General features: G+C 49.6%; 1 protein-coding gene across 1 annotated transcript in view; it reads right to left on the bottom strand.

Moving 5' to 3' along the window:
* The window catches only part of LOC143376367 (tRNA N(3)-cytidine methyltransferase METTL6), a 239151-nt gene that overhangs the window by 1347 nt on the left and 224230 nt on the right, over positions 1-13574 (bottom strand). The window lies entirely within an intron of this gene.

Below are 13574 nucleotides of genomic sequence, written 5' to 3'. Positions count from 1 at the left end.
TTCAAGTTTTCCCCCCAAAATATCCCGAATATACAAGTTTTTTCAGACCTCGCTTTGCTCCAATTCAGGCTGAAGGAGTTAACATATTTGTTAAATGGCTTAACTCTGATTAGACCTGAGAATTCCGACTTCCCTGAAGCAGCTGGTCAGTAGAAAAGAAGCATTCCGTGACGCGGACATTTAACTCCGGAGTCTTTCCTGCGAGCACGACGAAAGGGTAGAAACTGTACGAGTGAAGTTTGCAGTTTGTTTCCGATACGTCCGCCCTGCCTTAGGCAAACGACGAGGCAGGAAATTGAATGCGAAGGAGCGCGTTCGCCGCGAAGCGAAACGGCCGACGGAGAAAAAGTTATTCCGCGAAACTCTCAGGGAAAGTTGCGGAACGGCCGATAAACGGGCGCGTTCCGCCCCCGCGTTGCACATCTGTCGGTGTCTTCGAACTTCAGCCAGCGAGCTTTTAACAAGCTGCCGAGCGAACGTTATTACGGGTGCTATCTTCCCCCGAAATCCCGTTGAAACCAATTAATTCGATTGGAGGAATATCGAAATCCCGCGACTTAAAACTACCTGCGGTTCGTTCGATAAAACCCTGGAGACCGCCTGGAAAATCCAGTTCATTTTGTTGGGTTCGACTCGTGAGTGACGGAAGAAGGAACATCCTGCGATGACAAGGACTCCTTTCATGGCTCGGAATCGTTACTCTTAAAGGGTCGTTTCAATCGCGAGAAGGTCTGGCTCGTCTGCAAGGAGATACCGCGGGCAATTAGTACAATAGGAAGTTAATTTAACGGGCAGGTGCTAATCGGCGAGGGAGTTGGCCTTTCGTGCCTCGTCACGGCTAGGCACCGCGTATTCCATTCTCTTTTTCCTCTTGTTCGCTCTCGACCCCCCGCCGCGCTGTCCTCCAACTTTCCACGGCTCCGCCCCGCCGCGCTTTCTTCTCTTATTTTGTACCTGACCGCGCGGAACTTTCCGCGATAAAAGCGGCCGAAACTCCTTTAACGGATGCTAAATTGAAACACCACTGCGATAAAGCGGTACGACCCGGTGGCTCCCTCCGAAAAGACTTCCGCCCGCTCGCGGTCTAGTTGAGTCTTTCTCGCGGCGCCCCTTTGTCCTGGATATTTTTTAACGAACAACTTGTCATTTCTCTGACAACAATAGATCCATGCACGCCTCCGCGTGGTCCGGGGGCAAAGAAAGAACGCCGAATTAATAGCCCGCGTAATACCTTCTCTGCTGGATCTTTTAATCGCGTTGTAATTCAATACCGCAAAGGGGGTAGAGGGTAGGAACGCGCTCGACGCGGCGACCTGATTCCAGTCGGATGGTACACTTAGAGCGCGATGGAAATTCGGAGATCCTAATCCAAGGCGAAACTCGGCGCGAATCAGCAGTAAGCTCTTTGTAGGGACAATTATATCCTGTACCTACAAGGGCAACGGGGGAGTCGGAGGGGCGGTGGGAAGGGTTGTCGAGGCTCTACTTTGCTCAACTTTCTTCGGAGGTAGGGCGACAGGGGCGAGAGCAGAGGACCGTGGAGCGAGGCTCGAGGGTCGGGAGGGAGGAGAGTTAGAGGGTGTTCGCGAAAGTTCGCTATTTCCTCAAAGAAGAATGAGTGCTCCCATCTCGGTCGAGCGTACACACGTAATGGGGTAATTCAGGGAGCAGCGAGGTGTCTTATTCCTCGGGCTCTCGTTGCGGAACCGCGAAACGACGCGGCTTGGCCCCGTACCCTGATTTCTTATCAAGCGCTGTAAAAATTCATCGACTAAGTATTTTCGCGCTGAATTGGAACTACACCTTTTCCCTTGAGGTTCCTCGTTTTTTTCTAATGCGTTCCGTGTACACGGCTGACCATTTCTCTAAGTGTTAACGATCAACGAGCCCTCGCAGCGAAACGGTAAATTCCCGAGTCGCGCGCAACTATGGCGTACAGAACGACAGGTGCTGGATTCGTTCATCGTGCAACAGTTTATCATCGAAGCCTCACTGACAATCGGATTAAATCGCGAAAGCCCCGTATTGGTGCAGCTTAAACATTTCCCCATACATCCGGCCGATAAACGGCCCCGTGCATATTCGCGGCGCATATATGTAAGCTCCAAGAAGCACGTCACCGTGCAAACGCAACGAAGCGACGATCGTCGTGTCCGTCGACGCGTGTGCCAGCTAGGAATCGCGATACGGTCGTTAACGGTGTCGCGTGACGACACTAGAAGGGAGAAAAAGGGATGAGAACGCGGCGTATTTGTATCTTGATGGGGACACAGGCGTTCGAGGGTGCTGGAGATTGGAAACGGTGTAACGCGGTGCTGGAACGTGACAGCCGCGTCGACTAGTTGGACCTATTAATTACCATAATCGTGCGAATGCTGCTTATTCGTTTCGCCCAGCAGCACCCTTCCGCGAATCGCGTTTACGCAGACATCACGAGCATAACGCCCGCTGCGTGAAATGTTACCGTTTTCAAAGCGGAATTGCCCAAGGCGACAGGTACACGCGTGCTTGTAATTTTCTGGCGTAATCATATTACCTACGTACATAGTTGCATGTCGTGCAACGGCGAAAGAACTTTACGCTGTTGGCTGAGTGAGTTGCTTCGCGGCAGCGTGCCTTCCAGGCAAATATTTATACGGACAATTAACACGCGCTCTGATAATTTCGCGCTACAAGAAGAGGAAAAAATTCGGAGACGCCGCTCTGTTTACCAAAGGTAAGTAGCATTCGCGTACACGCGCTGCTGTGACTCAAGTTTTAATTAAAAACTTTAGAAATCGACGAGGCTTCGTGTGCGAAGTGTCTTTACACAGTTGACGAGCGTCGAGTAGCAACCCGAGACAGCAGTTGCTTGCCAGAGAGCGAATAAATCAAGCAGGGAAATTGTTACGTGACGCGTCAGATTCTGGCTCGCGTAGATTTACATCACGCAAGCTTATTAACTGGCATTTCTTTCTCACCGTGACCACGCTGGCAGAAACTCATAAACACTACTCGTATAACATTCCCCTGTCTTGGTGGACACGAGGAGAGGAGCTCGACGTTGCACGGTATCACTTATCGTGGCCGTTTTCACGGTGCAACAGCTCCAATTTATCTAACCCTAACCCTTCCCGCTGGCATGTAGACTCCCGTATCATAAATCGCAGCGATTCGCAGACTCGCTATTAACTCGGAAACCAAAAGGTCCCTTCTTATCTCCATCAACGAACTCCCACCCCTAAAGTGCCCTTAATTCCTACATTTACGCTATGGGCTCGAAACGGTTTGATGTTTCCCCAGCAAACTGCTAAAGGGAGCCGGTCTGATTAGCATTCTTCCACCGTTCTATGCGTGGCTCGCTCGTCCATCGGAGCAGCTGGTCCGCTCGGCCTGCAAGCACGACAGCGTCGTGGGAAAGCTCATGAAAGTGCCCGGATGGGATCGATGTTGCGCGGTGTTTTACATGACCGGGGGAGCGTGGAGCCGACAGTGCTTTCGCAGATTGGTCTGCAAATAGAACAGCATTCGTCGCTCCGCGCTATGGAGTACAGTACTTTATTACGAGCTTCGAGTTCTGTTGAAACAAGTCGCCCCCGTTGCCCACCTCCCCCTATCGCGTACACGTACGCCGATGTCGCGTTAATACTTATACACCGGGGGTCCCCTTTTTATTCACCACCTCTTCGGTCGTAAACTTCGGGAAGCACGCTGATACAGTTTCACCCGATCGACACAGAAGATGAAAGCCTGTACAGAGTATGCCGCGAGATTCAAGGGTAGCCGAGTTTATAGTCCTGCCATGTCGTTGGAAAGGTGACGGGATATTTGCTGTCGACCCGATTGATCGCTCCGAAACCGAGAAACGTCGAGCTGTCGGGGAGCGAGAAGAATGGGCAGTTGAATTGCGACGATTTTGGAGCCACCGGAGGGACACGATTGCGCTGGCAATTAAATTTTTGTCGAACGCCGTTCGTCATCGTTCCCGTCGCAGCGGGCTCACAATCTGGCCGATATTATCGACGGATCGCTCTCAGACACCGATGCAACGCGATATTTCGCTGGGAATCTCCTACAGTACCTCCTCCCCTGCCGGGCGGCCAGCTTTCGCTGAGCTTTCGCTTTTGGCCCGCCTATATCGTTGGGTTAGTTTTACGAGTTGCCCTGCCACCCACTCGTAATGTAATTTATCGCGCACACGGGGATTCCGTGTTCCTAAATGCTCCACCGAGCTGCTCCCTATTCCCGCACGGTCGCCCGAAGATGCTCCCAGAGACTCGAGTGGAGGAAAGTCAATTTGGCTTCGTGTACCTGCGCGGAGTGCCCTCGTTCCTGCACGGTAGTGGCCAAGGGAAAGTTTCAAGACGATGTTTAGGGTTCAGACATGGTATCGCGTGAAATTGCGGTGCTGTTATTACGACTCCTTTGACCAGCCACCGTGGCCTTTGCGATCGGGGGTAGTTTTGTTTCTTCGTTTGCGAGAATCAGGCAGATCGGTGCCAACAGTTCTGCGCGACGAGGGTTGCGGAACGATTGTGTATCGGCTGATTACTTTATTACCATTATTGCGCGAGCGGCACGTGCGGTTATTGATCGTCAAACAGCTCGCGGTTGTATAATTCATCGGGCCGCGGCTGGCTCGTAAGTATAGACTGTATCGCCGCAAAGAGAATAGTTTAGGTTTATTGAGACACGATCGCGCGCGGCCGGGAGTTGTCAGAGCGCAACGATCGTGCATTCGACGCACGATTACAATAATGAAATTTCTTTGGCAATTACGAGCGCGGCGCGCTACGTGCTATCGGGTTTACGTGAGTATTATTGCCAGCTTCGAAGGCAAGCTTCGGTCCAATTAAGAATCTGAGGGAAGATTGTTGCAGACGGTCAGATACTTTCTGAGGCTTTGCGACTCCTTTTTTCATTTAGTACTATACAGCACTGCTGCGCGATGGAAATTCCATGCAGCTGAATCTGGCGCGCCTCTATTGCCCGACGAGTCGCGCGCTCTTCTTGCCACTTTCTCCAATCTATCTCTGTCAGTGCATTATCTTATAGCCTCCCGGTGAGGTAATTCGATACGATGGCGATACGAAGTAGAGTGAGATTCAGCCGCAGTCTCGGCTCGAAAGTGACTTGCACCCTCCCCGTAGCCACCGTCACGAAGAAGGCATTCAGGTATCGTCTGAATGGCTCTGATACAATGGGGGCAGTAGCGGAGGGAGAGGCCGCGGAGATATGAACAAACGGAACGATCGTGAGCAAGGGAACATAAATAGCGGCACTCCGCGTGGAATTGGAGCTGAGCCCTATTCCGCAGACATATTTGTCCCGAGCGAGCGGCACGCAACGCGCCACCACTTTGCCGTGTAAAGGATGCCTCGCATTACCCGGCTGCCAAGTCGGTTTCTCCTTGGAAATACTAGCAGGCTAGAGAAATACAAAGGGGTGGAGAACCGGGGGATGGGTTCCGATCGTGGCGCGTCCCTAAGACGTCCGTGGAATCTTTAAGAGCGAGAAGCACGCGCGCGTTTGCGGTCGGAAAGCTTCTTTCCTCGCTGTCTGAAGCTTTGCGCGCAGCACTTCGGTTCTCTGGAGAATAGGAGGAACGGGGTATTCATCGCGATGCCCGTTTCTTGCGCGTTCAACGCCACGGAACACGGATGGTCCGTGAAAAAATTTGGGGATTTCGGTCTCGCGGACTCTCGCGAAGCTTAGGGAATTATGTCCATTGAGTTGTTAATCTTAAAATCCCACTGACAACGCCACAAACATTTATAAAAGGGTTTTCAAACGCTACCAAAGGTTAAGCTGTTCGGAAATCATTCTGGGTCTGATCTATTTAAAGCTGCACCACTTTGAAGTCGAAAGTCGACGTTCCCACTGCCACGGTAGAGATTCTACTGCAACTCCGGGCAATTTTTGTTCCAATACTCCCGGCGGAGAAAATGGAAAAGCGTTCATCGATATCAGTACCGAGAAGAGTGGCATTTCGCGAATCGCGTGGAGCAATCCTGCAGCGGGGCTTAGCGCTACGGGAAAAAGGAGGAGCGGTCGGGTGCGTGGCTATTCACGGAGTTTAAGCTTGATGGCTGAAATAAAATTCCGATTCCGCGCGACGAACGCCAGAATACCTCCCGATAAAGAAATAAAGCCGACTCCGCGAGCCGCGCAGGTTAATTTACGGCGAATGGTAATGTATATAGCGTCATGGGGTGCAGCGATCGCGCTATTTGAGGTAGGTTTACCAGTCGACCAAACAAACGGGGCCAACGTGCTCTCGGCTCGAACGCGTACCTTGCCCAGTCCTCGACGTATGAGTTTATTAAATTTGTTCGATAAATCGTTGTTGACCGTGTCAACGTCACTACTCCGATCATTATTGAAATTGACGAATCCAATAGTTTCCTTCGGGACAAGTGTTTCAGAACGAAATATTGTTGCATCGAAACCCGTGACATTTCTCCTTTAATTGCAATTTCAATATTTCACGGCTGTCCTTAATAATTGAACGACTTCGAGAGAGGGTCGAATGAAGCACGATCTTACTCGCTATTCTCGCCACTGACTTATTCCAGAAACTAGCGGCTGCAGCAGTAACAATAGACACGCGAATGAGAGGAATAGCCTCGGCGATGCACGGTCGCTCTGTTTTCACTACGGTAATTGTTATACGTGCTCGGGGTAGTCTGAATGCAGGAGAATCGGTTCATCCCCCTTTGTACTTGAACCGAGCCAATTTGTCGCGAGAGCCGCGATAAGAAGAGGGTGCTCTTTCAGCTCACAAAGGAAAGGGTTGAATATTTCTCTGTATGTAAATGAACCCGCAAGTGGATTGATAGAGTTCGCAGATAAACATCGCACGGTGCATCAGGAACACAGAGGACACGCTACGCGTGTGCACAGCTGTCGCATATAATTGCCATCAGCAGACTCAAGTACGGCTTAAAACATTTTCTCGTTTCGTTAATGAATTTCAAAAGAGGCGCGACCCCTCTTGCTGTCAAATTAAGCTAATAGCATTGGTTCATTGGGTGAATAGGAGTGGAGCATAGGTACAATGTAGTTGCGTAGCAACGATACTAATTCGTCGTAAGATCAAAGAGTTGCTTCTGAAGGGGATATTACACGGCGTTCCATTCAGAACAGGGAGCTTCAACAGTATCATCTTCTCTATCAGCTTATCTATTATCAGGACATCTATCTTTCAGATGGAGTCCTGTGCAGGGCTGGCTTCTGACCTCTGGCCAGCGAAGGAGCTTATTCGATTCGCTCGGCAGAGGCCGGGCCTTTCATCCGGCTTTTTACAAAATTCAGGCGGGCCGAGTGCACTCTTGCTCGTGCTTTCTCTGCTCGGCCGGACACCTTTTCGGTAGGCGTTGCGTCCGTGGAGCCTGAAGGGCTCCATTTAGCCTCGAGACGGAAGCCAGTCGCTTTGTCGAAGCGGCCGCGGGCCAAACTAGCCGACTGGCACTTCTTCTCGCTGAAGGATCACGCTCGACGACGGTCAAGAGCGTGGCCCACGTTGCTCGAACAAAGCCTCAAAGGCCAGAATAATGGGCCAGCGCGAGGAACGCCCGGCCGTGATCAAAAACGGGGGCAAACCCTTCCAGTCAATGGCGCCAATCCCGCGATGCTAATTGCGCCAGTGAAGCATCCTCTACATACGTTTCGCGAGACACGAGCCATTTCGGGCTACTGCAAACGTTTCGGAACAGCTCGCATAGCGATACGTGATCGAGGAAAGTAGGCGCGAGGTCGCGGAAGGGAGAAAGGGATAATGAGATTGTCAGAGGAGTTGTGATCAAATGGGAGGACCGAGTGTACTTGAAGGAAATGGTGAAAGCTGACCCAAGGAGTGAAGGGAAGCAGGTCTGAAGGAATGCTTGGTGGAACTTGGTCTTCGCTTGAATTTCTGTAGGTGTAACGAGGGACGGCTTCTTCTTGGCCGCCCTCTTATTTCATTAGCAACTAAGAGCGACCGTGGCAAAGAAAGCCGTCGTCGCACTCGGCTTAATGCCAGCCAGGGAGTATCTTTCCATTTCTAGGTGGCTGCGATAATTTCAGCCCCCTGAGCAAGATAAAAGGATGGATGAGGGGCAGCCCTTTCTAGATGCGACGTCGAGAATTCTCGAACCTGGTGGATCCTTCAAGTAGAAGTGTCTGGATTTCGACGGGCACGAAGCTTTTTTATTGTACGCGAGTTTTATAATTTGGTGAGAATTGGGTTCAGTATACTTATATAGCTTTTGAAACGCACTGCGTTACCAGTACCATTTTCTGTACGGCAAACGAGTTAATTCGTCTTTGATCAGTCTTAAATACACACGGACCCCCTCTTCCCGTCGGTCAACCTTCAGCTCTTTTTCAAGCGGTGACCCAGTTAACAGTTTAAACAAGGAGTTTTATCGTAATTGGGAATTTAAATCCCTCGCGAACGAACGAAACACGGTTCCGATAAAAATTTATTTTCCGTCAATCGCACGGAATTTCCATCTGGACTTCGATCGCACACCAGCGCGGCGCCGGTTCGTGTTTCTGGATAGCTGGATTAGAACTCCAGTGGAAACCGTGCCCAAACGATCCGGCGGTTACTCGTACCATCTGAAATTCGATTCCTCGATAACCCCTTGATACCCGCCGGAAATCCTTTTCGATTTTTGTTCCGCCACCCCCGATCCTCCCTCTGTCGAATCCTATCGGTTGATATACCCGTGACCGCAGCTGAGAAACAGTATCCACCGTCGCTTTAATATTCATGGGATGCCTTGAATACACCGGGGCGAAGTGGGCTTACTTAGCAGCAATATAAATGATAATTACGCGACATTGTTCGCGTTCGCCTAGCCCGCTCGCATTAACAGCCGTCAAGCAACGGAGGAGAAGCCACCGGCGAACTTTGATCTCGCGCAGCCGCTGCCTGTCAGCCTCAGGGGCGCATAATTTCTCGGTGAAAAATTAGTCCGGCCCTCGGAGCGTGAAGAACTGCAGCCGACGTAACCGTAAAGTTGCGGCGGCGAGTTTTTCGCGTCTTGCAGGCAACTTGTCCTGTCGTAATTGGAACGTTGTGGCCACAGCAGAGGGAGATGCTTATTCCCATTTTCTTTTTCTTATAGGAGGCGTCTGCGAATGTCCGCGCACATCGCAAGACGAACGGCGCGCCGCAGATATCTTTATTTATCATCGAGTGGCTTTCGGATAGATAGTCGAAGGCCGGAGGATCCGTCTACCTGGAGACAAATCCATCGGGGCCCATCAATTTCAGTGGCTTTGGTGGCAAGTTCCTTAGATAGAGTAGGCGAGCTCCGAAAACAATTTGTTCCAAGTTTCGGGGGCAGTTAATCCTTGTGGATCATAGCAGGTTACACAGGAAGCTCCGTGGAAGCAGCTCGTCGGCCCGCAATGGGTGTTTAGGGCGCGCGGACGGACAGGGTAAGGGCGAGGGAATAGAGAATTCCAGAAGATCCTTGCGGATTACGTACGTGATTGTGCGACGCCGACGTCGCTCGGCCATTGTTCCCGCGATAATATACGAGCAGGCGTAATCCTCAAATTACGTTCAAGCGACTCGACGCTTCCGTCCATACGTTTGCATCCGTCCGGGCATTCCGCATCCACGATAATAGTTTCCTGGGGCGATGGTTTACTAGCGAGCTCCTCATTATGCATCTCCGGGACGTTCAACGACGCAGCCGGGTAAGTTGACTTCTTGCTTCCTAGGTACATTGTGTTACAGATATCTTCGTATAAATTTAGAGCGGGAGATGATTATGAAAATGGTCGCGCGGAATCGCACCCCAGTCTTGCGTCATTATCAGCTTCCATGTCACACTCTTGCCTCGTTGTTCTAATTTCAATACGAGAGATGAGAGTGCACATGCGATTACAAAAGAGGCTCGCGAACCACTGTGCGGTGGCTCCACTGCCTTCTATAGCGTTTAGAACGATGTTTAAGAGCTTGTTCTTTGGGATAGGAAACAGAAGGGGGCTCCCAAAGTGGTTTCTAGCTGGTATGGCTCTCGAAGGGGCGGTTCGAGCATCGGAACGATGCGAGTATACACAACTTCCTCGACGCTCGGTTCACTTGTTTGTAAATTGCCCCGTTGAAGGCAGCGCCGGGTAATCGAAAGGCAATTACCAGCGTTGAGGCGGAGTCCGGTCACGTTGCGCGTTCTCGGCAGCGTTGTAGATTTGCTGGGAAACGAAGCGAGAGAAACAATGAGTAACTCGATTCAATTTCGGAATTCGGATCGGAGCGTTTGGTGCGTTAGCTCGCGATGCGCCCCTATCCATTCCCCGCGAGATGATCTGGATTCCGATCGACGTGCCCGTTAATGAAACACCTACAGCTAATCGATTGCGTGCTTACTTCTCGGGGACCGCGCTGATTAGACCGTGGATCTGGATCGTTCGCACTTGAGCGTCGTAAACAGAGATTTCTGACTGTTCTAACAAGAATACGAGATTGGATGAAGTAGCCAATGAGGGAAGGAATTGCAGCGAAGAGCATTTAGAAGCCTGAGTAATTTTGTGGGAAGTGCCGGCTCGCTCGATTTAAAAGAACCCAGTCAAGGTTTCAATCCGGTCTCCAGTTTCCCGAATGACCCATTTAAGTCGAACACCAAGGGACTGCACGACCCAGAAATCGGTTAACAATTGCCTGCGCCAGCCAGTAGCTCGGTGGATTACGTCGTACGACGAACGAGCTCGAGGTTAATGGAAGGGTTTAGCCCTTCGTCCCGCGGTACAATGAGCTGGAATACGTTTCTGCGACGGACCGAGGAATCTCGCTGCACTCGCAGACGGTGGATCGATCGGTCGAACGGTCGCGTTTATCGGCGCGATTCGTAGGTTCAACGGCACTGGCACGGTGATTTACTAGTGAACTTTGGGACACGCTTTTCCCACGCGACAAATCGTGTCTGCTCGATTTCCTCAACTGCAGCCTGGTCGTATCGTGCTTAGAGTCATAGTCTCACTCGTGGCTGGTGAAAGAGGCGAGCCAGGGGGTAGTAGAAGCTCGCGGTTCACGTGTAAAGCAGTGTTATGACTCGCGATGCTTCTCGTGGACGGAAGTGGGTCCTTAAACTGAATCTCGACAGGATTGTGTAGAAGTCTGCGCCAGAGACGGCGGAATATTCAACGGGTTAACGCGCGGCAAGTAGCTGAGAGGTATTCTGGCAAAAGCAACGAGCAACTAACTTCCGAACTACCACACTGGCGTTTGCAACTCGCTGCAATCCTTAAGTCCGTTGGTTTACGTTCTCCTGGTCGGATGCGCGAGATACTTTTAGACCAACTCAGGACCTTTTCAGTAAGTTTCGCGAGCTCCCATGCGGACTACTTCCCGCCAACTCGACCAACTGCCCTCGTTAGCGTTATGCTGAGCAGTTTGCAGATGTGTCGACTGTGAATAATCACGTGCGTACTGAGCTGCTGCCAATAAGAAGACAACACCCACGTTTTCGGGCCGTCGGAAACTTGTTGAGACGATAATTGTTCGGTGCGTTCTATATCCAGCTTTTTGTAAAAGATCCTTGTCGTGGATTTTTGAAAATGTTAATTGATGTTCTCCACGTTATTCACGAACAGTACAGTGAATTGGTGGTACAGAACCCTGCAGTTACTCCAGCTGGCAAAGAGAGTCTGCGCGCTTTATTGATTTCTCTGAATTGTACCAGAAGCAGGAACCTACACAGCAATGGTAGGTAAGATATTCTGATGGAAACGCATTTGCAAATGGTATGTTCTTTTACGAAAGCTCAGAACTTCAGTGACCCAGGGAGAGTAGAAACTTGCGGGAAAGTTTTCAAAATTCTCAAGGTCCATTTATCCTTCTATCGTTACACTATACAGTGGCGTATAAAAGTATTCGGCTACCCTTTAAAACTGAATCACTTGTTTAAAATTGGTCCAAATCACTTGAGCTTTTCTGAGAAGCTAGAAGGATCAGTTTGCTAAGTGACGTGATTCGTCGTTTTGAAAAAATTGCAATGGCATTTGATGGACATATTATTTCGTGATTTCTCAATTCGTGCATCAATTTCATCGATTACTGGGCCATGTGGGAGGCCTTTTAACAGGATTCCACTGAGATATACCCGTTACCTAGAAGACTTTTTCAGGAATTGAAGGACGTTTAAAAACAGGAAGTGCTTTTGTAATCGTGTGCAATGCGATTGTAGAGTCAGTGCCTGTGCCTGCGAAAAAGTGTTTCATAGAGAACCTGGCTCTGAGCGTTAGTGATGTGAACAAGAACTCCCATAAGGTGATAGGTCTATCGCTCTATCTTATACTTCGTCGATGTTAGTAAGTAAAGGGGAGAAACAAGTCTGTCACTCATATTTCTCCAAATATTCCTCCAACTATTCATTTACACCAAGTTCAACTAAAATTTATTAATACTTTATAATTAATACTATGTGATATGTATAAGCATTAACATTAATGTATCCAACGATTAAACATTGAGAATAAATGAAAATTCATTCGGCGTAGAAAATCATTTGCAAATCCAAGGCCAAATGTTACTAATTGCTTGATATCTTGAGTTCTATCGATCATAGTTAATAATAATTTATACTGGGCGGTTAGTGTAAATGTTGTTAACACTATTTTCCATAGCAATAGCCACTGGAATGGATATTTTAGCGGAAAATCCATTTTTGCCGAAGAATTCGTGGGATTTTGCAATTGTACTTAACCGTCGACCTTGTTTTGATCGGGTACATCGTTTCTCGAAATCTATATAAGGAGCTCACAGATCTTCATGTACTCAGTCGTCGTCGGTCCTCCGGACTTGAAGGACCTCCGGGAACCCTGGAGCTGCCGAGCCACCTGGATCAACTGGACTTCCTGGGGACCTGGTTTTTCCACCCCCTCCCCCCGGAGCTGCCGAGCCACCTGGACCACCTGGACCAGCTGGACTTCCTGAACTTCCTGGACTTCCTGGGGACCTGGTCAGGGTTTCAACCCGCGTCCTGCCCCACCCCCCGCCCCCCGAAGCTGCCGAGCCACCTGGACCTACTGGACTTCTTGGACTTCCTGGGGACCTGGTCAGTGTTTCAACCCTGGTTCTTCCTCTGGCCCCTCGTCCCTCTGGCCCGGGTAAGCTTACTCGGTTGGTGCCGATGAAATTTTGAGGTTTGTTGAGCCATTTAAAATTGTATTATTCTGCCAAGGCCAAAACTGATTTCTCTCCATTTCTATGTGATCTCTTCGATTGTTTTTCATTATCTGTCCTATTTCATGCATTCCGTTGAGGATTCTTGTAAGAGTCTTTCTATTTCGTGTATTTCTTCGGTGGGTTTGCATGATCTTTTCTATTTCATGCATTTTTCCGATGGATTTATATGATTTACTTTATTCGATGTATTACTTCGATGCGTTTCTTTTATTTAATGCATTTCTTCGATGGGTTTAAATGATTTATTCTGTTTCATGCATCTCTTCGGTGGTTTTGCATGATTTGTTCTATTTCATGCATTTCTGCGATGGGTTTGCGTGATTTATTTTATTTCAAGCATTTCTTCGGTGGCTTCGCAGGATGTATTCTGTTTCATGCAGTCCTTCGATGACTTTTACATATTTGTTCTATT

The sequence above is a fragment of the Andrena cerasifolii genome, chromosome 14 (genome assembly GCF_050908995.1).
Source record: "Andrena cerasifolii isolate SP2316 chromosome 14, iyAndCera1_principal, whole genome shotgun sequence".
NCBI lineage: Eukaryota > Metazoa > Arthropoda > Insecta > Hymenoptera > Andrenidae > Andrena > Andrena cerasifolii.
Note: the sequence above shows the minus strand (reverse complement) of the source record. Positions and strands in the feature narration are given on the sequence as shown.